Below are 27,518 nucleotides of genomic sequence, written 5' to 3' on the forward strand. Positions count from 1 at the left end.
CCCTAAGTAACGTTTCTGTGGCCCTAAGTAACGATTCTGTGGCCCTAACTAACGTTTCTCTGTCCCCAACTCTCTCCCTGAATACAGCCAGGTCTGCCTCTGTTGAATGACTGGAGGCAAATGGAGAATTCTAAAATGGCCGCCATTTATAGCTCGACCATTACACTGTGCTGGCTGGCTGGCTGCTGATTGGCTAATGCGATCACATGTCATGAATGAATGCATTATGGGTCAGCGCGCCTTGTCTGCGCGCCTTCCCAGACATCCCCGCTCCGTCGCCGCACATGTCGCCGCCATTTTAGGAAAAATTTCGATTCGCGCATCCGAAGTCTGCTTATTTTCGGATTCGACGCGAATTCGAATCGAAATTTTCCTAATATTCGAAACAAATTCCACTTCGCCTACTTCGATTCGCTCATCTCTAGTGAGGACACATCCAAAGCATATGGATTAAAGATCCTACTTGTCCACATCCTTTCCAACCAGGGGCGGACTGACCATTTGGAAACTCAGGCACTGCCCGAGGGCCCGGGGTCAGTAGGGGGCCCCATGAGATGCCCCTGGTACCTTTTTCATAGGCTTTTTTGAGTTTGGGCAAGGACACAGGGGCCCCATGATCCCCTATTGCCCGGGGGCCCCATGAGTTGTCAGTCCGCCCCTGTTTCCAACACTTATCATTATTGGATGTATCAAATTTTGCTTTAATATATGGAGTGATATACCATCTAAGGTGGATTTTTGAGACATCTCCCAATATGTAGAACATTTAGAGAAGGAGAAATTACTTATTATGGCTTTGCGCCATTGATTTTCCTGAATAGGGTGTTGGAGTATTACAGTAATTCCCACTTGATAAGAGGGGGTGATTTGGCGAATGTAGTTTTATGCTGTAATAAACCATAAATCGTAGATATGCCTCTGATTTTTGGGAGTGTCCCATTCCATAATAGCCAGGTTTTAGATGGTATAGTTAGAGAAGGGGTGGATGATGTCTAAAATAAGACTGTAAAGAGGCGTAAAGTAGAATTTTTTTGGTGGGAAACGATACTGAATCTATTAAGTATGGTTGAATACCTTTATTATAAATAATGTCTTTAACAAATAGATCTTTCATTGCGGGCCAATGGTTAAATAATGTATTTGGAAGTAAAAATTTTAATACAGCTAGAGGGAGAACATTTGGCTCGTTAGTGTTATGTGTTTTCAAGAAATATTTCCTTTCCTGTAATGTGGCTGAAATGAATGGGTGAGATGAGGAGAATATGAAATGAGTAGCTCAATGAGCTAAAAGTAGATGATTCAAGGAACCTCCATCTGCATAACTTTGTTCTATGGAACTTCATAGTTTGTCTATACAGTATGTGGGGTAAACCAGAACTTGGTCTGATCTAAAACTGCTGCAATATAATAATCTTTAAGGTCTGGTAGGCCCAGATTTCTTGCGGATTATATACACATTTTTTAGTGAGTGGGTGAACAATAAATGATCATTTTTGTTTGTAGGTTCTCTCCTTAACTTGAGATCTCAAAAGCTTGCCAGCTTTGTTTCCATGGTAGTAAGGTCTGGCTTTAAGGGATACAAGTTTTTTGTTGTGATAAGCTACTGGGAGTGTGTGAAGTTGATGTCTGACTTGCATCAGTTGGGAACTGATGTTAGGAGAGGGAGAAGTTTTATTTAAAGATTCTAGGTCATCTATTTTGGTCATAAGAGTGTATATCTGCTGTGATCTTTGCTTTCTATTGATAGAGCTAATTTTAATGAGGTGACCTCTGATATACTGTATGCTTTATGAGCATTCCAGAGGGTGAATGGGTTCTCCACAGATGGCTTATTGATAGAAAAATATTCTTTAAGTACGGAGGATATTTTGTACACATTGTCTGGGTTAGACATTAAGTGGGTGTTGCTGTGCCACATATAATATGGGCTCCCTCTATGGGTCCCCTCCATTGTCATGGAAATAGGGGCATGATACAACCAAGTTATTAGGTGTATTTCAGAGCTGGAGATATGTTGTAGCAAAAATTTGTCTATGAACAATAAGTCAATCCTTGAGTAGCTTAAATGAGAATGAAAAAAAAAACATAAAGTCCCTTTCAGTAGAGTGCTGACATCTCCATATATCATACAAGTTAGAATTGGTTATGAACTTTTGCAGCATAACTCTTCACAAAGGGCCACCATCCTTAGTGGAGGTATCCATAGACACAGAGGGCACTAGATGAGGACAAAACTGCAAGGCAGCAAAAGCATCTTCAAACTTCAGGGCAGCAAAACTGCAGGGCAGCAAAAGCATCTTCAAACATCTCTTGCTATGTGGTAAGACAGAAAGTAACGCTAAATTTCCCTAGCAAGAGAAGTTTGAAGATGCTTTTGCTGCCCTGCAGTTTCGTAATTTTATGCCCTGGCTGTAACTCTGGACAGATACAGTATAGTGTGTGAAGCTCGTCATCCAAAGGCAAGAAGTATGTTACTGGCAGGATCATCAGGTGATAAATAATTGGTTACAAAGCCTGTTTCCACCACATCTAAGGACTGTTCACCAGTTGAGCTCTGGGATGTCAGCTCATAAGCACCCCATTCTGTATCTTTATGCATGTGCTGCCCAACAATTACACAAGTCTTCTATATTCCTTAACACTCTGTTTTACACAGATTTTGACCTTGACTTGTTCCAAACGATAAAGAGTGTTTTGCTTTATGGTTTGAAATCAATGGTGTGAATATTTTCTTATCCTGCTGACACTGTGAGAAGTAAAGAAACCATCTCAACTGCTACAGAGAGAACAGAAAAAAAACTGACAGAGGTTCTAGCCGTTTTTTGGCTGTAGCTTTATTTTGCCATATTGTAAAAGTTGTCAACTGTCACTTTTCAATACACAGTAAGCCATATTACTCAAAAAGAAAATAATAATTTTAAAAATTAATTTGATATGAATATTATTATTTTTCTTTTTGGGAATTACAAGATTTATTTCATGGAAGAAAAATTATATACATTTGACTATATCTAAGAAATTAGAGCTCATAGGGTCGGGTCTAGCCAATGAAATTTTCTGCATCAGCATCCCAAATAACCCCAAGAACAGGTCTAAAAGGCAAGGCACCAAAAAAAAAAAAATTTATTTGTTGAGCTGTGTAATCATGGCATTACATAAAGCTCTCCTCCCAACCAGTTCTTAAACAAATGTCTCAAAATGTGTATGACATTTTCAGTCATCCAGGTCATGAAATATCTATTGGTAGCAAATTGAAAACAAGTCTTTCAAATTTCTATTGAAAATATACATTTTCTGCCTTCCTCGGCATTTAAAAAGTAAAAAAAAAAAATTTTAGCTAACTTCAAGCAAATAGCTAAAGGCACAGATTAAATATATACGGCCAAACAGATGATACTGCTTACAGTTGAAGTTTATCTAAAATCACCCCCCCCCCCAAAAAAAAAAAAAAATGTTGCAGCTACCATTCTGTGTTTGTGGTAATTGCAGCTTTCTATTTTTATTTTTTTTTCCTTGATTTTTCAACTGATACTGCAAATAACACACTTTCTGCCCCTTGGTAACTATGCTCACTCCTCCACTCTGTCCATGGAGGCAATCATGATTGCCACCTAGACTGGATTTCAGACATGTCTCCCTTTGTTCATTCCCATTACAATATTTCATAGAAGAAAGATAACATTTGCATCCTGGTCAGCTCACCAGAAGTGACAAGAACACTGCATTTCTGGATAAACCAACAGTTTCTGTTGTTGTTGTTGAACATGTTCTTAGCCTGAAAAATGTAAATGAAAAAAACACCACATCTAAAAGACTGGTAAGCTCACGCCCTGTTCCACTAGCAGTTTGGTTTCAATAATGCACTTTGTAGGTATTTGTTATGCAGTCTTCATACCGATATCAACTTGATATGTTGATGACTGTGGGCAACATCTGACAGCTCCTCTACCCTTTTCCACATTTTGCCTTGTTTCATTCATTGTTACAATAACAGTCTTTCTTCTTTTTGGAGGGTTTTCACATTTCTAGTGCAGCAGGATTCATGTCCATTCAGCAACAAGAGAATTTGAAAGGTGGCACTGGAGTTGGACCATCAGGCCTGGATTGCAGTTGGTGTTCCAATTTGTTGCACAGACTTTAAAAGTAGAACTGTAGGCAAAAATCTTTTTTTCATTTTAGATAGAGTAAGGGAGGGTTATAACCCCTGTCAGTTTATTTTTTGCTATCTCTGTCCCTTTGTGGATATACCAGCCCTAGGTCCATATGGAGGTATTGACCTTCTGTCATGGTTCAAGAGGAAGTAAACAATGTTGTGACAAATCAGCACTTGTGCTGATATTACCTGCCAGTACCTCTGGCAGATAGGACTTGTAGTCTTCCTGATGACGTAGGTGTGCACAGCCTTACTAAAGTAAAACAGTAACAGGACACTTCAGAGGGAAGCACTCCATGATTCAGATAAGTGGAAGGGTAGTTTGAGGGTGGGGTTTGAGAATGGGACCATTGTTTCATGTCATACCGTAAATTAGTTTAATATGAAACATGGTCCCAAAGGTGGCAATGCCTCTGAGCTTAGCTTACTGGCCTTTGGAATTTGGAAACATGCCAGAAGCTAAAAGATAAAGCTCAAGGACCTGCTAAAGGCTATGAGATGCGTGTTCAAAGAGACTTTGGTGCTAGATATGTGCAGTTTGTTTCATTCCGAATTACATTTCAGACAAATTTTTTTTTGTTATTCGGATATTACAAAAATAACGAATTTAGAGGAATCCGAGATAACAAAATGAAATTCAGCTGAAATTTGATTCGAAAACAAATTTGAATTCAAAAACAAAATCGAAAAAAAATTCTAATTCAAAAACAAAGTCGAAAACAAATGCGAAAACAAAATTGAACGAACATTAAAAAACTAATTTAAAGCGGAGCTCCACCAAAAAGGGGAAGTTCCGCATTAAGTACTGATCCCCCGCTCCCTTTTATCTTCCAAATTTTTTTGTAATTCGGTTGAAATTATTCCAATTTTGAATGACTTTTCACATTTTTTTGAATCAATTTTGAATTTGGTTGAACCAATTTCAGATTTGAGCGACTTTTCAAATTTGGTTGAAACAAATTTACTGACTCCAACTACACGAAATTTGTTAGATTTCAAAACTAAACAAATTTCTTTTGTTTGCACATGTCTATTTGGTACTTTCCTCATTCAGGATGAAGTGACAGGTTTTCTTGTAAGTGAATTCCCCTGCTCACTGATGCTCTTCTTCTGTCAGGGCTGGGCTCCTGCTATTTACTTGATCACTTTACTTGGTCACTTGATAAACTCCCACGGCTTCAACTACCATCTCTATGCTGATGACACGCAAATCTATCTGTCTACCCCTCACCTCACCCTTTCAGTTTCTACCCGCATAACTAGCCTACTAAGCAACATATCAGCTTGGATGTCACTCCACTTCCTCAAATTCAACCTCTCCAAAGCTGAGCTCCTAGTATTCCCCCCTGCCCGCACCACCCCCACTGACTTCACCATAAATATCGCTAACACCATCCTCAGTCCATCCCCTCACGCCAGGGTACTAGGTGTAATCCTAGACTCCCATCTGTCTTTCCAGCCCCAGATCCAATCGCTGACAAAATCATGTAGACTTCACCTCCGCAACATCTCCAAGATACGCCTGTTCCTAACCCCGGAAACCACTAAGCAACTTATTCACTCCCTTGTCATATCACGCCTCGACTACTGTAACTCCATCCTCATTGGCCTACCTCATCGTAGACTATCCCCCCTCCAGTCTATCATGAACGCTGCTGCCAGAATCATCCACCTCACTAACCGTTCTGTATCCGCCACCCCTCTCTGCCAATCCCTCCACTGGCTCCCAGTTGCCCAACGGATAAAATTCAAAATTCTAACAATGACATATAAAGCCATCCACAACACTGCCCCAACTTACATAACCGATCTTATCTCTAAATATCACCCAAACCGTACACTCCGCTCCTCGCAAGACCTCCTACCCTCTAGCTCCCTTATCTCCTCCTCCCATGCTCGTCTCCAAGACTTCTCCAGGGCGTCACCCATCCTCTGGAACTCCCTACCCCAATTTATCAGATTATCACCTACTCTACTTGCCTTTAGGCGATCACTGAAAACCTTTCTCTTCAGGGAAGCCTATCCCGCCCTCTGCTAATTCTGGAATCTTCTACTATTCCAACCACTCCATCCCCCACAGTGACTACCTACTTTACCTTTCACCCTGTCCTCCTAGATTGTAAGCTCCAAGGAGCAGGGCCCTCAAATCCCTCTTTTCTCGATCTGTATTGTTACTGTATTGTCTCCCATTATAATGTAAAGCACTGAGCAAACCGTTGGCGCTATATAAATCCTGTATAATAATAATTTAACGAGCAGCTCTTTTCTTTCAGTACTCAGAAGCTGCTCAGCTGTCGATTAATTACCAGCCACTCATTGTCTCCACAGTGACTCACCTGGATACTATTACTCATTATCCGGCCTAATTTCCTCCTTGCCCTTGCGGGGTCAATGGTCTCCAGTGTGTTCCTGCCTGTGTTCCTGTGTACAGCTCGGTCTGTCTGAATTCTCTTTCAATTCTTGTTAATGATTTTTGGCTCCTAACTATGCTGACTTCTATTTTCTGGACTCATCTGATTACCCGCTCTGGCATCCAAACCCTGGTTTCTGTTTTGACTACACTCCTGAACTGTGTTGTTTTTGCGATTTATTTAAAGGTGTGATTTTAACTGCACTTTCTGTCTTCGCCTGGTTCTTGGTTCCAGACTGCTTGAACTTTTGCGCTGCTCCATTCTGTCAGAGTTTGCACAGGGTTAACTTCATCCTTCTTCATATCTGACAAAGTTGGACCTGGTGATTGGACTTTCATGCCCAAGCACTCTTTGGAGAAAGTCACACTCTCCCCATATCAAAGAAGAACAGGATATTTACCAAGGACTGGTTCATGGGGTTTTGTCTTACAAGAGAACCTGACATCTTGCCTTGTAAGTTCAAAGGCATCTTTACCTTTAAGAACTGTTTTCAACAGTCAGAGTGGAGTTGAAAGAGACTTTTGTGGGCATGAAAAAAAACTACTGAAACCATTTTAACCCCTTTTTGCTTTTATATATTAATGTCTTCATGGCAAGCTCCATTACCCACTCTTCTCCATATGGTTCCAGCTGCATCTGTGCGCTATCTCTCTGTTCTCCTGGTCATAGGGCTCACCAGGTTATCCTTTCTGTTTCTGACCACACAGGGAGATTTATCCTTTATGTGTGGTCACATGTATAAGAAGTAAGCTAGTTCTTCCAAGAGGGGCAGAAGGAACAACTCTAGTGCTTGTTTTATTGTAAAGGGAAGGGTTACAATTTCTGTATTCACTTTTTATTGCTGTCTGTGTCATTGTTGGGGTGATTTAACTGACTGACTTTGTGGTTACCTGATGTGGCCAATATAAGGTGGTTACTCTCCATATCTGATTTTTTTTAAATATTTAATTTTATGAATAATTCAAGAGGGGGTTTTGAAACAAGAAGTTGAAGGTTGATGAGTTGGATTAACAAAATTAATGACTTATAGCAGGGAAATTTTACTGTTGAAGAATTCGAGATATACAAAAAACAGCAGGGGTTGGCTCAGTCTTAAGCTACAATATCAAATTTGGATTGATGGATCCTTTAAAACTGGTGATTTGTCATTTAATTTATTGTAATTAATAGCACTCATGTCATGTTTACAGCATGCTATACTCTTTATTTAGACACCTAACTCTCCAACAGTCCAGCCCAGTACTCTTATCTAGCATATTTCTGCCTGATCCTAATTACAGATCTGTACAAATACAGCAAAAATATCTAATTTATAGATATTATTCTCATTTTTAATTACATCAGGCTCGCATCTAACAAATAAAGAGATAATTTGCTTGGAGTTTGAATGATAAGAGTTTTTTCACTGTAAGCTTGTTAAATTGGATATAATAGGAGTCAACAATGTATAGAATTAATGATCAAAAACAAGCACAAATAGAGTTGTGTATTCAATGAAAAAGATAACATACTTTACAAAGAACAGAATCATATTCTGCTCCTCTATTTGTCATTTCACAGAAAATGTAATGTTAAAATGAAACAGCAGTACTTTTGAGTCTGGCAGACATAATTAATTTTCTGTAGTACAGTGCTCTTTTTATTTAGATTCTGTTTGTACTATTCTTTGTGCCAATGGAGTCTTTTTTTCTTGTCTTTTATACAGTTTTGTAACATGACTATAAAATATGCCTTTCTTTATGCCATTTTAAAGACACTGCATATTTATTGTATGTTGCTAGTTATTATTGGTAATTCCAGAGTATCTAAATAAAAGGTTTCAGTAAAAACTATCCTGCTTGCCCCATAAAACTAGAAACAATTTATTCTGATGCTAGGCTGCTAGTAATATAAGCTAAATATTTCTACACTACTAAAGTAAACTATTTCTACATGGTACATAATAATGGTCTTGCTGCCCTGAAATATTTAGTAAATTTTTTGATGACAGGTTACATTGATCTGTGTCATTAGTGGTTGTCTTTCCAGGCCTATTAGTCAGAATCTAGGATCTGGCAATAACATGATACTACCAGACACCCAGGAAGGTCTCTTGGTCACCAGCATGGTACTAATAGTGGTGGCTTTACTTTGATGCAGCCACTGTGAAGAGAGAAAATATAAACTTGCCTTCATTTTTTTTAAACCACCCACTGATGACTATGTTTATGGCTCTATGGATCTGCTAATGTCTCAGGCATCAACAAATTCTTAATAAAAAAATTGATTGTTTTGTTGTGCTACCTCCACCTGTGCAAAAGTATTTAATAGCTAAAATAACCCCCGCACCACAGGAAACAAAAATGTACAGTATTTATATATATATATATATATATATATATACAGTATATATATATATATATATATATATATATATATATATATATATTGTGAGTCACCCTGTTTCTTCCATGGGGTCAGGAGCATGCTTTTTTTTTTTCTTTTTTTTTTTTCCCCTTACTTTCCCTCTCTTCTCTATACCTTCTTCATCCTCCATGATTTCTCCAGAATGACATGGCTCCTATTTTCCTGCATAATTTCGGGTTGCCAACTCCCCCCCATACCCTTCCTCCCACCCACCCTCCCGTCCCTCCTCCACTCCTCCTCCCTCCCACTCCTCTCCCTCCCCACCCCCCATCTCCCTTTAGGCTTACATTTTGCCTATGAATCATTTGTGGTCCTAACCCCACCTTTGATTCCGCTTTTAGTTGAAACTCTGATCATAAACTTTTCCCCAATAAGCGTGTCTCCTCCTCCGTGTCCTGCCATACTCTAGTAAACTTCAAAAATCATAAGAGAGAGGCAGAAATGGAGGGAGAGAGAGAGAGAAAAGAAAAAGGAGCGAAAAACCCCCACCCCTCCCTCCCATCTTATTCCTCTTTACTATTCCTACTCTCTATTTCTCCTTAGAGCTGCCTGCCACCCCTCATTTTCGTTAGCCCACATTTTTTCTTCTTCCTCCCAACCAGGGATATTTACATTCTGTATATCAAGTCTCTCACAGAAGTCTCTCAGATCTTCGGGGAATCTCAGTCTTGCTGAATGTCCGTTTCTCCATCCGATCAAACATGCTGGAAACCCCCAGCTATATCGAACATTCTGTTTTCTCATCTGTTCCAATAATGGTTTCAAAGTTCTCCTTCTTAATAATGTTTCCGCTGCTAAATCAGCAAAGATCTGTATATTTATTTCTTCACATTTTATTATTGCTCTTCCTTTTATCTTCTTCCAAGAGATGTAATAGTGCAATTCCATAATTTTTAGGATAAAGAAGAGCTATAGAAGGAGCATGCTTTGTTGTGATGTTCTCAAGAAAAAGTCTAAAATAGAAGAGTTTTGCCTGATCCTAATTATCTACTACAACTGTCTTGATGGTTTACAAGTCCAGAAATGTTTCTTGGATCCCTCTGTAAGAAAAAACGTACTCGGTTTTGGTGCAGCTTAAATTGTCTTTCAAACATTGTTGAAAGCTCTAACTCCTATTTGCATTGCTAAAATATGTTTTATCTGTGTCCCCTATGGAGAGATTTATCATGACTTCTTCACAGGAAGTGAGGGCAAATCTTCCCAGTAGGGACGCAGACAGCAATAAAACAGAGGCGTTAACCCTTTCCTGCTCTATCCCAAACAAAATATAAGGTTATGGCTAGAGTTGGGGTGTAAACAGATGTAACTACAATGCATTATGCTATTTATGTAAACATTTGAAGAATTTAAAAGCAACTCAACTTTTGTTGAGAAAAGAAATCCCCTCTGGGTTATATACATTATGTACATTGCAGGGATTTGAACACACTTTAATGCAGATTCCTATCTTTTGTTATTCTGGAAAAATACCTGTTTGTGTCCATGTGCAAAGAGAATCTGTATGAAAGTGATTTTATAATTATTAATCAGCTTCTGCACCTGCAAGGCTCTAATAAGGAAAGTGTCAGGGTCTGCATACCATTAGATGTAATTTTCCTTTGGGAATATCTCACCAAAAATGGCATTTTTGTTGCAGGGGATGACCAAAATTTGACTTGCATCTTAGTGCAGACTTCTGGGAAAATCAGTGAGCCAATCACACAAGCAGGACGGCCTCCAGTTTGCCATATTGCACTGCATTTTGCAGAAAATTACAACACTGCAAATTGAAAAGAAAGCTAATTTTTAATAATATCTAATTACAATATGCCTTGTGTAGCAATTGTACACACTATACAAATTTTTTTTATTTGCTATTTTTCTCCCATGAAAGTGAAGGTAACCTTTAAAGAGACATGCAGCACAAAGTGACAGCTCCTCTGCCAAGGGCATTCCCCAACCTCCCTAAACTCAACCTAAATGTTCTCTCTCACAGATCATTGAATGTTTTTAGCTGGTGAGAATACCTGGTGACTTATCCTACTGTGATGATTTTTGGGCCCAGCAGCCAATTTCTAGGTCCTAGTACTGTTAAATTACCAGGGAAATGATGTCACAGCTCCCTTATGTTGCTAGCACAGTATATTTCAATACTGGCTGTGAAGGAAAAAGTATCTGCAAGGGAGTACAGTTGAGTACGTGGGTGGAAGGATGCCCTTTGCAGAGACTAGTGACAGTTTCTCTTTAATTTACAATTAACAAACAGAGACGTTTTCTTATACATATTAATTACAAGTTTAGCTTTGGATTTAGGAATTGCGTAACAGCAATAAACTATTTTCCCATATTTTTTATTGCATATGGCAGGAGATGAACATGAAATTGTATTTTATTGTTCCAATTTGAGGATTTTTCACCGTTCTGTTTTATCCTCATGATTTAATTAAATTACTTTTTTTTTTGCTGTATGTAATTTTAGGACCCTGTACAAATCATATTTGAATAGTAATATCATATCACAGATGCTCAGACATCTGTTGTCTATTTTGGTTACAGGTCTAGAGGCCCACCCAGCCCTCTGTTGTTTTGGCTAGTGGCTGCAGTGCCTACAATCATCTGTCTATCGGAATGAAACAATTCCATCTACGCAAATGATTCTGTAGTTTATGAGTTCAGGTTTGTCATATCCAGAAACTATACCTAGAAATGTTTAATGGATTGCAAAAGGCTTATTGCCACATTACAATGAAGCTTGACAATGAAAATCGATTCTAATTACAAACTTAGGAAGCCCCAGTAAAAATGATAAGCTTTTCCAGGCTGTCACCACCAGTGACCATTTACTGGCGTTGTATGTGCAATGAAAACTTTATATTGTTGGTTGATTAGCTTTCAGTTCCAGTAGCCTGCTATAAAGTGTGTGTTTGTAAATAGAATCACTGCTATAAACTACTTTAGAATTCTTCACATCTTTCACTGGGAATTGAATGTGGACATCCAGCATAAATCCCTATTTTCCCTCAGTAGAGTAGTATCCATGAATCACATTGTCACGCTAAAGTGATCATAATCTAACACTTCATGCCTCAGCCAACAATTTGATTTGTCTGGGGAAGAAGAATATAGATGGCCAAAGACATTGATTCCCAGTAGGATAGGCTCTAGTGCATTTGATGAATTTTTATTTCTAATAATTATAATTATGAATGTGCTTGTTTGAATGAGTTGCATTACTCCTAGGGTTTACCACCTATATAAGAAAATTTAGGTACAAGTCATAATGTTGTATAATGCTTGTTATCAGAGATTAAGTGGTGCATCCACTGTTCCAAAAACAAATAAATTGCAGTAGTGTTTTTAACTTTTACTTCATAGCAATTGTTATTGCCAATATTGTGATACATATCAATAAAGTGTATTTAATGCAAATTTGTTTTGGTGAAGGGTTACAACCGCTTCCATGTTTTTATTGTTAACTGTGTATCCACAGGGGAGAGCCACTCTCTACATTTGTTCCAGTGAGCACTGTCACTTGTACTAAAATTAGGATAACATTTTAAGTTGTCAATGGGACAAGAATAGAGGGGAAACCTTCCAATGAGTACACATCTTCCAGTGACAATAGAGTAGTTCCCATCCTTTAAAGAGATCTCCGCTCACTTTTTAGAGTGACTCAAGACAAGTAATGAAGGGACATCCACCCAATGGGACACAGGTGGCAAAAAAACCTCTGAAAGGGGCTTTAACTATTTCTTACTCCAAAATAAACAAAAAAACAAAAACTTTGGAAAGCACAGGGTTTTGTAGACAGGGTTCTATAAAAAAAGAGAAGTAAAGCAGTCTGTGAATCTAAGGAATAAGGGGCAGCACAGTGGCTAAATGGTTAGCACTTCCACCTGGCAGTACTAGGGTTGTTGGTTCAGATCCCAACCATAGCACCACCTGCCTGGAGTTTGCATGTTCTCCCTGTGCCTGCATGGGTTTCCTCCAGGTACTCCGGTTTCCTTCCACACGCCAAAGACATGCTGGTAGGTTAATTGGATCCTGTATATGTAAATTGGCCCTAGTATGTGTATGTATGAATGTGAGTTAGCAACCTTAGATTGTACACCCATTGAGGGTTAGGGACTGATGTCAATGTAAATCTAAAAAGGGCTGCCCTAAGCACATAGGAGAAAGGACATGAGACAAAGTGGGAGAAGGGTTAAGAATAGGTGGGGAGTAGTCTAAGGATATGATGTGGGGAGCAGGGAGGATATGGTCATAGCTTAAGGAAACCTCAAGGAAGTACAGACAGCATGGCAAGCAACTTGGAACTCAAAGCATGCTATTGGTTGGCACTGTCAAGGACCTGGCTTTAATGGTTGTATCAGAATTTTAGTATTTTTTTGAAGAATTGGTGTCTAAATCATGTTATTGTTATCTTGTTGTTTAATAAAAGCTGTGGCCATATTACTCCAATGAAAATAATTTGTGTCATATTGTATTATTTATGAGTTTAAATGTGTTTGATTTTGATGTTCAATATAACTTCACCCTTTTAGCCCTACCTGAATCAAATCTTTGTAAATACTACATATCTAGCATTGTAAAATGATGACAATAAAGATAACATTTCAGAACTAATGTCAAACAAAAATGTTAAATGTTTTAAATAAAATGAATATACATAGATGAAATCTTTAATTCTCACAGTGTTGCCTTCAAATCGTGCACACCGTTTATTAAATAATTCTCTAAAAAACAGAAAAGGAATAAACCCATGGCTATTAATTATACAATCCATGCAATGCAGGCAGCAGCACATTTCACTGAAATTGGCTTTTAAAATTCATATTTTTTTTAGAGACACCCTTATTTTTATATTTCCATTTATTAATTACAGGAATTTATATTGTGCCAACAATTTACGGAGCACTTTACAGACTGTAGAAAGTTTACATTGTAAGGTCCCTATGCCACATGCATAAACTAAGGCCAATTTGGAAAGCAGCTCATGTATTTGGAGAAAACCCATGCATGCACAGAAAGAACATGCTAGCCCCATGCAGATAGCATCCTGATGAGATTCAAACTGGGGACCTCAAAAGTGCTAACCACCAAAAGCGTGTAACTTATCACCAGCGGCGGACTGACAACTCATGGGGCCCCCGGGCAATAGGGGATCATGGGGCCCCTGTGTCCTTGCCCAAACTCAAAAAAGTCTATGAAAAAGTTACCAGGGGCATCTCATGGAGCCCCCTACTGACTCCGGGCCCTCGGGCAGTGCCCGAGTTTCCAAATGGTCAGTCCACCCCTGCTTATCACTGTCCCGATGGGTGCTTGCATTTTGGAAAAATCCCACCAACCTGGGAATATACTGATGCTACTAACCAGTCTGGTAAGCACTGACAGATAAAGGAGACTTCACTATACTGCTTAAAGTGAATCTCTAGGACCAGAAATTATGAATTTGTCATTGATGACATGAGCTCCTCTGCCATCATCCTCATCCTGGGATCACTTCCTGAACAAATATGCAAGTTCAGATTTCTCAAACTTCCCTGACTGTAATCTTGTTCCAGGTCAGTGAGTCCCAATGATGGAGCCAGTAACAGGATGAAAGTCCTGGAGCTTGCTGTTTAAAAACAAAACAATAATGACAGCTACCATATTTTTATTCTCACAGGCTTTCAGCTCAATACTGCTCAACTGGTGGCCCATCAACATACCAGGAGTGTCAGAGAGCAGAAAAGTGTGCCAATTGTGAAGTATAGTATTTCATCCTATTCACTGGCCTGAGACAAAATGAGAGGGCCCAGTGCAAGTTGATTTTTCTTCTCTTTAAACAGCAACATGTTACATAACCATGTAATATAGTATCTCATATAGTATTTTTCCTATTACTTCAATGGTGGCCAAAAAGGCACCCATTATGGAACATGTCTTTTATAATTTTCTAAGGTCAGTTTGAACTGTCATGTAGACCTGAGAGCTTTATCTTTTGTAGGGGTATTGTATGTTTAATGTTTCCTTTCACTCCCTAAAACTGTAATTAGTTACAAAAATAATTGCTATCCTGCCAAGCTACATATTTTTCTTTTACCTAAAGAGCACACTTTTTAAAATGAAATATGGCTGATAGGCCGTTATTTGAGCAACTTTATTCTAAATGAATTTAAAAGGAGCTGCAAGGAAAAAAAGTGAATAGATCATTCATGTATTTAGGGCCATGACATGTGTAATGTACACAATATCTATCTATATCTATACATCCTAGTTAATTTGTATAAAGGAAACCTGTTATGAGAAAAGTATGTCTTGCATTTTCTAGTCACCTTGTAAAAATACTAGCTGCCTAGTTGTCTCTGGCCTTAACACCTAATTATATACTTGTTATTATGTAGCAACCAAAAGTCACAGAAAAGTAAGAATTTGAGATGTCTATACTTGATTTAGGCTGGTGAGTCAAGTAGGGGAGTAATGAGCTCTACACTGAGCACAAAACAGTAAGATCTAAAAATTGAGGCTCTTAGATACTTCACCCTTAAGCCTATTACACACGATCAGAAAATCGTACAAAAAATACAGCTTTCGAATCGATCATACGATAATCTGATCGTTAGTACACAGCTTTCGTCCAAAATTATTTGAAGGGGCAAGTATGCAAATTTTTCTCATATGCTACCAGATCATATGATTTTCATTTAATCAGTACAGTTTTCATCCAAAAATACAATACAAATACATTACATCACTTTCCAATTTTCTTTCCGTCGTACAAGAATTTTCGGAACTTTAGTAACCTTTTCACTTTCAATAAGAGGCTAGCATGCAAAAAAAAAAGGACAAAATAAGAACAAAATAAGAGTGGTCCAGCGAGCACTAAAAACAATGAAAATATAAGCAGCTGATACACTAAAAGGAAACCTTAAAACCTCTCAAGCATACAGAATATGAAAAAAAAGGACAATCATCCCTTCAATATTCCCCTCATGTGTACAGGGCTTTAGAATGATGACAGACCCCTGGGTACAATAAAAGCAAACAAAGGTAAACAAACCACACCTGTGAATGGTGGAGATCCAAAGATAAAGGAGACAGAGACCTGAGAAAATTGGTTGCCAAGGCACATTTCTTTCATAGTTTGCTATAAATATTACACAGCTTATGTAATTATATTAAACCATCAAAAACTGACATGGACAACACTGAATTCCAAGAGGAGCTGAACTAAGGAAGCTGTGCCCAAAACGTCAAGGATAAGAGACTAATCACCAGGGTTACCTAAAGGGTTCTTGCAGGTGATTTTTTCCCAAATGATTGACTTACCATAATGATTGCACACCAGGTCCTGCATTTTGTGGCACATTTAGAAAATGCAAGCAATGTTGTGGCTCACAGGGTTCCCTCTGCTTAATGCATAATACACTCATGTCATTGCAGGAAGGCCAGTTTAAGATTCATTGTCCCATCAAATTTATATACGGATTCATCCACAAAATGTTTTTAAACAATAATGTACTGTATGACCTTGAACTATGGCCAACACATTTAGAAGGGCCAATAAGGTGTGGTTAAGCCAGCCCACTTCAGAATAAAAGCAGGGTACAGTCCGGCTATAGTTTTAGTAAAATAGAAAATTTTTCAGGAAAAGCATAGGAGAGGCTGAGAAACTGCATAGTGAGAGATTAAGGTAAATTAGGAAACTGTACTTTAATTCTGTTTCTTAGCTCTTTCAAAAATCAACCCCTTTTCTGCCTCATTGTTTCTATATTTTGTTTTGTCTTTTATTTTTTGGTTCATTTGAGGTCAGAAGTCACTTTGAATTGCTGTTCCATCCATAACAAACATATTTTTCCTAGTGCCTACATGACAACATGCTAGGTACATATATTTACAAATTGAAAAAAGATACACATCCACCTAGTGCTTGGCAGTAGTGATATATTTTTGGATGAAATGGGTATGGAATAGAATGATTTTAACAATTGTATTTTATAAATGTTGCATTTTGTCCTACCACATATTGCATTTGTGGGTCCCACTATGGTGCATGGCATGGCAATCAGGAGAATAAAAGTCCCATTGTAAAGAAACTGTACCTGGGGTACTGAAAGCATGATCTTTTTGTCTAATGAGAAGGCATTGGTGTTTCTTTGCAACATATTATACAGGTATATATCTTACTAATATGCAGTCAGCAATTACAGGATTTTCTGGGATTTTAAAATTCAGTGCTTACAATATATTTTTTACTGCTACGTTTGACTAACTGTTTTTAGATTTAATGAACCTGATGATACTATTGTAACTAGGACTTTTAGAAAAGCAACTGTGGGTAACAACATTTACATGCTCAGAGTTACCATTCAAGAAAATTGATAGTATCCTATTTGGACAGTATTTGCATTTAAAATGAAACAGTACAAAAGAATATTATTATTATACAGTATTTATAAAGCGCCAACATGATTTCTAACAAGAGGCTACAAAATGTAAAGGTCACTTCTTGGCAGGGGTTACGGCAAAAAGTCACTTAAACATGCCTATAGAAAAGCTAGGAATAGCCCTAAATCCTTACTACTATATCAAAGTGATCATCTAAGCATATTTAAAAAAACACGTATTAGTACAAAATATAATTACAGCTCTGTTTTTGGGAGTATTCTTCAGAAACATTGGTGACTATTGAGCAATGACAAGTTTCAAAGTTTATTGACAACTTAATTTTCAAGAAAGACTCATCCTTACTGTAAATTTGTATGCTTTCATAAAAACATTATGCTTCCTAGTGGCAGACTTTACCAGGATGGACACGTTGCCAACTTTCAGACAATAGGCATAGTTTATTTATTGATGTGTCCATGCGGGGCATTCTACATAGGGAAGACCAAAAATCCTTTATGAAAGAGGATCTATGATCATACAAATGCCACAAAGAATGGGACTCTGAAAACACCTATAGGCAATTTTGTTCCACCGCAGCTACAGGACAGATGGCCATCTTTTTTTAGTCTTGGATAAAGTTCATCACAATCCACACTCTATGTAATTATTTTTGATGATTATAATAAGTTTATTTTACAGAAAGGAATCAAATGTATTTTTGATTTAAAAGCTAATTTGCCACCAGGCCTTAATGAATAGCTTTTATTTACTCTTACTTATTTTTTGTAGATTAATTATGGGGATTCTTTGTTAAGTCCTTGTTTTTGAACCTTACTAGATATGTGTGTCCAATTTTAATTTTCCCCATTTTTAACTCCTTTCCCCCTCTTCCCCCTCCCCTTTCTTGACCTGGAGCGCACATAGCTTGGCTTGGTCCAAAAGCTGGAAGTGATGCTTTTGTTGGGTGGGTCATCCAGGGGATAAAAAGGAAGTGAACACAATGGGGAAATTGAGTTCCTCACTAGTTCCTGCAAGGGCGGTGTGTTGCAATGAGGCGTCACTAGGTGCAATTTCTGTGTCCCAGGAAACATTATGATAATACACTTTAGGGTGCCTTCTGTTTTCCTTCCCTCTTCTCCTTTAGGGATATAAAGCACTATCTCTCCAGCACCTCAAAAAAAAGGGGGGTGAATGCCAGGAAGAGGCCAGGGAATTCAATGAGTTGATAGCCTATGGATAAATTCTTGGTGGTGCAGCCCTCCTCAGACTGGGAAATCATCAAAACTGGAAAGGAAGCACACAGATGGCGCAAACACCTAGCGCATTATCCAAGGTTTCTTGTAAAAGAAAAAGGACAAAAAACATATTCACAAAATTAAGTGAATTCAAAAGCCTAAACGCCACAATGATGGCCAACAATGATGGCAGAATGTCCGACAGGTGGTACGGTTGGCCTGTTGATGCATTTCAAGGGCTGAAAGGTTAAGCTCTGAGGAAGGGGATACATCCCCAAAAATGCGTCAGAGTGCCATCTGTACCACCAGTTTAACATTCTGCCATCATTGCTGGCCGTCATTGTGGCATTTAGGCTTTTGCATTCACTTAATTTTGTGAGTATGTTCTTTGTCTTTTTTCTTCCTTTAGGGATATAGTATCGGAAATGTCCTTGCTTTTAAGTTTTATCCTATTCAACAGGATGTCTGAGGCCTTTGCTAGGCTGTTACTCTATACAGGACAAACAATATTAAAGCTGAGGCTAAAATCAGTGTTATTCTCCTCTTTATTTGGTTTCATAGGTGGGTCCTACGGTATGTGTAATCTGTACTTTGTATGAACATTTACTGTTTGAACTTTCTCATTCTTTAAGATTATGTCAATCCCAGCTGTTCCATAAAGACATGTATCTGTTGTTATTCCACCAATAACTTTGCAGGCCAGATGAAATTTGTTTTCATCCTGAAACATGAAGATGCTCTGAAAGTCTTCTGGCATATTTGAATTTTTGTGAATCTACGGAATGGGAATGACTACAGTTTGTACAGTATATAATGGATTGACAAAGCATTTTTTTTATTTATATATGATATGCTAAGGACGTTTACTGTTTACTCTTGTGTAAATAAAATGTATATTTTTTGTATGTATTTTTGTTGTGAACAGTTTAATGTGATACATACTGTCAAGTTATCCCTAAGGCTAGTGTAATGACATTTAAGTGGGAAGGTAGCACTATTACTGTATGGTATAGTCTCCACCACTACTTCATGTTTGTCCTTCGACTATCTAACACAGCATACATCCTGACAGCTTTCTTTGGTTGGACTTGAGGACCTTGGACAGGTATATAAATATTGTATATTTATATACAAGTACTTGTAATAAATAAAATATTTTAGTCCTGGCTTCTCTAAAAGTCCTTTGTGATTTAACTCAACATATGATGATTGCAGACTTATGTTCAGGATTCTCCACATCATGATCTGATGCAGGTGTAAGATCTTCAATGAATGTAGAGTCCTTCTTAAATGGGTTTCGGTGTAAGGCTGATACATGCCTATCACTATTACTTTGTAAGCACTTAACTGTAGCCTTGCAGTTTTTGGTAAAGTGATCTATGGATGTACAACATCTGCAGCAAATGGTATCATGTCAATAATTGAGAAGCTTGGATCACTCTTTGCTCTGGCAAAGTATTTGAGAAAAAGGAAAAAAGTGGGAAGGAGACTCAATATTATTCCTTATACCGCATACACACTTTAGACCATTGTCTTTGATATTGTAAGGCAATTTTGCTATGACTGGGTTCACTTCAGGGCTGCTTGAGATCACTGTAATCTTTCCCATGTGAGATGAACAGTTTTAAGTCTCTTAACAGTCAAAAGGTCCTTATCATCTGATCAGCAAATTAAGTTCTTGGATAGGTGGGATGCCAGGGTCCTGGACTACTGACTTAAGTGTGGCTCACCAGCTGCTGAAGTTCTCTGGGTGATCATGGAAATTGATAAGGCAGTGATGAGTTCTTTTTGTGTTGTGTACTTGGCAAGGTCTGACATATCAGTTCCTTAGGCTTTGTTGGGACAGACAGTCCTTCACCATTGCTGAAGGTGATGGAATCTTATACCTGATGCGGTATCTAATACCAGATGTCTACATGTTGGATGAGAGAATAGAGTAGTGATAGATTCAACACAGGTAAAAGCTTGACATCTCATGGTGTTGATCTCAAAATCTATATGACTGGTCTAACAAGGATATAAGGTGATCTGGTGAAATGGACTCAGTACGGTCTATGATGGTGCATGGGTTGCTACATAGGATGTTAGTAACTTTTGAGGTAGAGAAGGTCTGTTATGCAAGGGTGACCTGTGTGGTTGATTGCTGCAGCTTCCCCTGCTAGAAAATGTATGGTAAGTTGGTCTACCAATGTAGCACTCCCTAGTGTGCTACTAGCGTTAGTGTAGGTAAATTTATTGTGACATGACTTATGGTAACTGTGTGATTCTGCAATTAGGTTGGTTTACTGCAGGTCAGGCTGCTTGACTCAGCAGGTTTGGACTCTATTGCCTCCTCCTAGTTCTGAAGGCCCATGGAAGCTTCCAGAAGCCAGTGGGAGGAAGGAGTGTAGACCTAAATCTGCATATTTATGGTAAGTCTGACCAATTGCAGGTTAAGAGGCCCTGGTAGTGTGGTATGACTTACCTATAAATATGGGAGAGCCATGCTAGCAGGGGAATAGGGTGAAAGATGGAGTGCTGAGAAGGCTGTCGGTGGCCTGGGAGGGTTCCCCTAGGTCTGGGGGGGGGGGCTTTTGCCGGGCTCAGGAAGATTCTTTCAGCATCCTGGTATGAATAGGATCCTTTCCCAGGAGCAGTGGGAGCAAGGAGGACAGGGTGAGTACATCAGCACACCCAAGCATTCACAGGGGGAGAGACTGCCATATGTAGCAAGTTTTCAAAGGATGGTGCTGTGCCTAACCTTTTATCCTTGTCCTGGGAGATCTTCACAGCAGCCAGGAAGGCTGGTAGCGTCTGCAGGCTGTGGAACTGGGAGCAGTTCCACGGGGGAGGTGCGATACTTCTACATGTAGTTTGCAACAATCTGTGCTAACCTTCAAAGGGTTCCTGAGAGTCCCTAGTCCATAAAGGGCTTTTGCTACTGATCCATAAAGTTCTCTGTACATAGGAAGGCAGTTGTCCCTGTTTATTGCTTCAGTCAAGTTCAGCATCCCATAATTCCTATTACCCCATCCAAGTTATTTCCCCTAATAAAATAACAAAAACAAAGCTCATAGACTGTTTACTGACTGTGAATGCAAGTGTGGAAAATGTGTGTTGCCTGGCTGTGCAGAGCTTAGGGAGGACCTGAAAACACAATGGTCTTCAAGACTGTAACACTACACAGGATTTGAGGCATCCTGTGCAATTGTAATAACTTTGTTCTTTCGTAAAATGAATAGCAAGGTTCATCTTCTTCCTCTGTAGTTTGTTCAAGCTTGCCACAGCTACTTCTTCTTTTCTTTCAAATGATTTTAATTGGGCTTTTGCCTGCAATCATGCTTGGGTGGCTTGTGCTTTTCTCTAACCAGCTTGCACCTCTGTCTGTACACATGCTTGAGCCAGTTGTGCATCTGTTTGGGCAGCTTGTGCTTTAAAGGCTGAATTCTTTGTCAGTGCAATGAACCTTTTCTATTTCTGCTTCATTGTGGGCTTTTAAGAGTTGACTACTTAGTGATGACAGACATGAACATATATATAGTTTCAGGCAGTTGTGGTATATCAATGACTTGGCCTCCAAGAATGCTATGCGTATTTTTCTGTTGAGGGCTGCTATTAAAAAGCAATTTCTGATACAGGAATGTATAGATTTACTGTGCGACCGGGGCAACAAATGACACAGTGAAACTATATAATCAATGCAAATATTATGCAGGTGAAAAACACAAGATGCATGCAGGAAGGTTTATAATGCCTTAACTTTTGTAGAGACTCTTCTGTGTTGTTACTTGATAGAAGAGAAGACTATTTTTCAGAAAGTTTTTTTTAGGTTTTTTTAAGCCTTGTAATAAACCCACAACAGTAAAAGCATTCTGCATATGCAGTAAAGCATGCTAGTTATACTCACTGTGGAACCTAAGGGGTTAATCCACCGCATTGTGTAAAAAGACTGATTGATCCTGTCTTTTCTGATCCTCCCCTCTTTCTACTGTCCCCAATCCATCTGCTGATAGAACAGAGCCTTAGGGACAGGCTGCACAAGTACAGTTTGGTGTGTATTCCTAGAGAGTTTTTTTTATATTTTCTTGGGGGGGGGGGGGGTGTGATCAGCACAGGGCCAATCAGCACTGTCCAGACAGAGGGTTAGGGGTTCTGCAGCCTCATAGAACAATCAGGGGAGAATGAAAACTCCTACAAGCCAGACACTGATAGAAGTGACAACTTCACAAGACTGCTATATACTGCTGATAAGAAAAGGCCTTAAGCAGTTTATTTTTACTAATAATTGCATTTCCATGTTCTGCATACTGTGGGAGACCAGATATAGTGAATGCAGGGTCCTGGCTTTGGTAACACATTAAAAAAGAAAACTAATGCAGCCATCACATCTAAGAATTGGTAACCTGCAACATAATAAAGGTTTTGCTTTTGGGTTTAATACTGCTTTAAGATCCACTTTAATTTTCGCTTCTTTCAAGTTTTGTAATCTTATTTTCTTTAAAGTTTTTCTCACAGTTCCCATTAAGAACTCTCAAATCTGGAAACTCAAGGACACTGTAATATGTAACTTCTCTGCCAAATTCTGCTTATGATATATATTAGACAGGGTATAATGTGTCGCGCAAAAAAAGCTTTCTAAAATATTGAATGTCATTTCACAATATGGCCAAAATTTATGCTAATGGATTTAAAAGATAGAAGTTGCCAGAAACAATTTTTGGAATGCTCATTGAAGTAATTTAGGTTATTGGTAATAGGGACGCAGCCCAAAAATGATTTTATCCATCCCCACGGCTGTTTTTTTTTTTTTTAAAGAAGAACTGTACCCAAAAACAGTCATTTAGCATTTAGTAGTGTATCTTGTAGTCAAAAATATGTTTACTTCTGCAAACAAGATGTAAATATTATTCAAATAGGTTCATCAGCTGATTTACTCACCTCTCTACTCAAATTTCATGTATAATGTAGTATTTGTTTCATTAATTAAGAAATCAGATCATTTCCTCTTCTGATCATACAGCAGATGTTTGACAGAGTTGTTTACAAACAAAATTAAAGTGGCACCAAACTCTGCTTTAAAAAAAAAATTCTATTCAAGTACTGTATGTATTCTTAACTAAAAAGTGGAACTTCTTTTGCTCTCGGCCTTCTGCGAATTCCTTCTTCTTTTTTTGCTGCGATCTGACTTCCAGTTGGACCCGGAGTGTCAAACTGGTGGCCCTCCAGCTGTTGTGAAACTACAAGTCCCACCATCAGGGCTGCTGTTAGAAACCATGGGGCCTCATACCACCAACCTGACAGGGCCCCCTCAAAAAAACCCCCCAAAAAACAGTTTACTATGCTTCAGATATGAATGAACACAGTGAGTGATTGGTACTGATCACTCATTGTGTTTATTCAGGAAAGGAAGGGGTTGTTAAATATTACATATTCACTGGACCCTTCCCCTACCCTCCATCCTGAAGAGTCTATTGTGTTTTTGAAGCTGCCAGTGGGAAGGAGAGGAGGGAAGCATGGATGGGGGCATGGGCAGCAGTGGGAAATGTATGGTGCACATGGAAGGTGATGGGTGCAGCGGGGGGGGGGGGGGGGGGTGGAATTACTGGAAATAATCCCCTGTGAAGCTCTGTCTGCAGCAGCTGAAACAGGTGGGAGGGAGAGAATAAGAAACCAGCTTTCAGCTGCTGCAGAAAGAGCTATACAGGGGATCGGTTCCAGTAATTGCCCCCCCACACACACATACTGTGTGCCGATCACCCTCCCTGCCCATATCCGATTCACTCAGCTGCCTGGCCCCCCCTGCTGGCCCTCTTGCAATGCCTCATGGGACTTGTAGTTTGGCAACAGCTGGAGGGCTGCCAGTTTGACACCCATGAGAGTGTGGCTACGTTCATTCTCCATGATTCCACTGTATGTAGGAATATAGCCACCCTCTCTTGCTTACTCCTGAGATGGTCTATGGACTATGGGATTTGTAGTGTGAATAGAGAAGTGTACATGACCACAACTAATGTTCGCTGCTTGTTCCAAATAAATGGAAGTGGTGGAAAAGAAAGGTTCCGGAGCTCAAAGAGGATGTTACAAGTAGGAAGTAATACACAGTAAGAAAAAAAATGAATGTAAAATAGATTACAGTGGATGTTTATGGATTATTTTTGGAGGATAGGGGTACAGTTTAGTGTCACTTTAAACATAAATCATCAGGACATTAATGCAGCCATATTAAGCAGAAGAATATTTATTAAGATATTAGTAACAATTCATTTGGTGTTTACCTAGTTCTGTAACCCAGCCACTCAAAACAACTATAGGTTGGTATACACAGGCTGAGAGAAACTAGTGGACATCTGGGCCTGTCTGTCTGAAGCCGGTCTAACTTCTGGCTTCTGTCAAACGTATACTAGAAGACCAGCTTCTGATCAGCGCTGGCAGACAATCTGTCAGAACACAATAGCTCAGCGCGGGAGATCACTACCCTAATATTGCTTAGTTAATACAGCAACCTCTCATTTTTTTGTTTAGCCCACTGGATCATATGACGTCCTCCCGCATGAGCCACAGCCAATGACTTTTTTTCATACTGTCACCAGTCATTGTCCCTGATCACCACCATACCCGTTATATGATGATGCTGCGCTGCACTGCACTGGTGACAGTATGTAAAAAAAATGGTAAAAATATTTTTTTTTTAAAAAAGTCTTTATTTTCTAAAAAATTATGATAGAACAATTACAACTTCAAAAAAATCACTATGCACTTACTAAATACCTCTGACTGTCTACTTTCCAAAAAGGGGTCATTAGGGGGTATCTACTGTCCTGACATGTTTGGACCTCAAGAAATAAGATGAGTACATCAGGATTGCCCAATTTTCATATATATACCATAGTTGTGGTGTCTACAACTTTCCCACAGATTAAATAATAAACACTGACTTGGGTTATTTCCACCAAAGAAATGAAGCAGAATACATTTTGGCTTAAATTTATGAAGAATAATTATTTATTTTCTAAATTTTATAACAGAAACAAAGAAAACCATGAGTTTTTTTTGCCTTTTTTTTCATTTATTTAAAAAAAATAAAAACCCAATGGTGATTAAATAACTCCAAAAGAAAGTTCTATTTGTGTGAAAAAAATGATAAAAATTTAATTTGGGTACAGTGTTTCATTGTCATTCAAAGTGAGACAACTCTGAAAGCTGAAAATTGGCCTGGGCAGGAAGGAGGTAAAAGTGCCCGGTATTGAAGTAGTTAACTTAACATTGATATCCAAGAGAGATGGCAACTGCAGTGCATTTTGAATGCAGTTCGGGAAATGTGCACAGAACCAGGGTTTCCTGCACTGCCTTCTGGTGTGAACTGACCTTAAATGATATGCTTTATGAAATCACAAGTGAATTTTTTCTCTAATTCTTAGGAATACATTTAACAAAATATGATATTTCAATACTGGGTAAACACTATTTATATCTCTCTAAAACTTCAGCAAATAGATTTTTCAGAGCTATTCCCCACTGCACATCTACACTGATGTTATGACTATCTTGTTCATTTTTAGATGAAAATAGGTAAGCCTACCACGATGCATTTTCCATTCACACCACTGGAGAAATAACCTTCTAATAGGAGCAGATACAATATATAAAAATAAAACAAGCCTATATTCTGTGTTCCCCAGAATATTGTTTTTTTATTCTTCCAAAGACAGAAAACAGAGGACCTATATTATACATAAACAAGAACAATTGTAATATTTACAGTACAGCAGTTAATTACATCTGCCTTGGTCAAGGTGTTCAAAATATGGTGGTATAATAAAGTCACATGAATTGTATGCTGTCCGAATATGCAGCGTTATTTGACATAAACCAGTTACTAGATGGTCGTTACCAGCGTACACAGTAAGGCTCATAGGGGTTTATTTACTAAAGCTGAAGAGTACAAAATCAGGTTCACTTCTGCATAGAAAACCGATCAGCTTCTAACCTCAGCTTGTTCAATTATGGTTTGGCAATAAAACCTGGAAGCTGATTGGTTTCTATGCAGAAGTGAGTCAGATTTTGCACTCTCCAGATTTAGTAAATAAACCCCCAAGTGTGCAAAAAAAAAAAAATAAATCAGACAGCAAGACCAGGGTTAAGTCATTATTGAATTTTGAATTAGGTTAATTAGCCCCTTCGTGCCTAAGGGTAGAACAAATCTTAATGCCTAAGCACAATTTTGCAACTTTGACATGTATTAGCAAGACCGTACATACAGTGGGGCAAAAAAGTATTTAGTCAGCCACCAATTGTGCAAGTTCTCCCACTTAAAAAGATGAGAAAGGCCTGTAATCGGCATCATAGGTAGACCTCAACTATGAGAGACAAAATGAGAAAACAAATCCAGACAATCACATTGGCTGATTTGGAAAGAAATTATTTGCAAATTATGGTGGAAAATAAGTATTTGGTCACCTACAAACAAGCAAGATTTCTGGCTCTCACAGGCCTGTACCTTCTTCTTTAAGAGGCTCCTCTGTCCTGCACTCATTACCTGTATCAATGGCACCTGTTTGAACTTGTTATCAGTATAAAAGACACCTGTCCACAACCTCAAACAGTCACACTCCAAACTCCACTATGGTGAAGAGCAAAGAGCTGTCGAAGGACACCAGAAACAAAATTGTAGACCTGCACCAGGCTGGGAAGACTGAATCTGCAATAGGCAAGCAACTTGATGTGAACAAATCAACTGTGGGAGCAATAATTAGAAAATGGAAGACATATAAGACCACTGATAATCTCCCTCGATCTGGGGCTCCACGCAAGATCTCACCCCGTGGGGTCAACATGATCACAAGAACGGTGAGCAAAAATCCCAGGAGCACACGGGGGGACCTAGTAAATGACCTGCGGAGAGCTGGGACCAACGTAACAAAGGCTACCATCAGTAACACACTATGCCGCCAGGGACTCAGATCCTGCAGTGCCAGACATGTCCCC

This window comes from Staurois parvus, unplaced genomic scaffold, assembly GCF_062004578.1.
Source record: "Staurois parvus isolate SC_StPar_1 unplaced genomic scaffold, SC_StPar_1.0 ptg000533l, whole genome shotgun sequence".
Taxonomy (NCBI): domain Eukaryota; kingdom Metazoa; phylum Chordata; class Amphibia; order Anura; family Ranidae; genus Staurois; species Staurois parvus.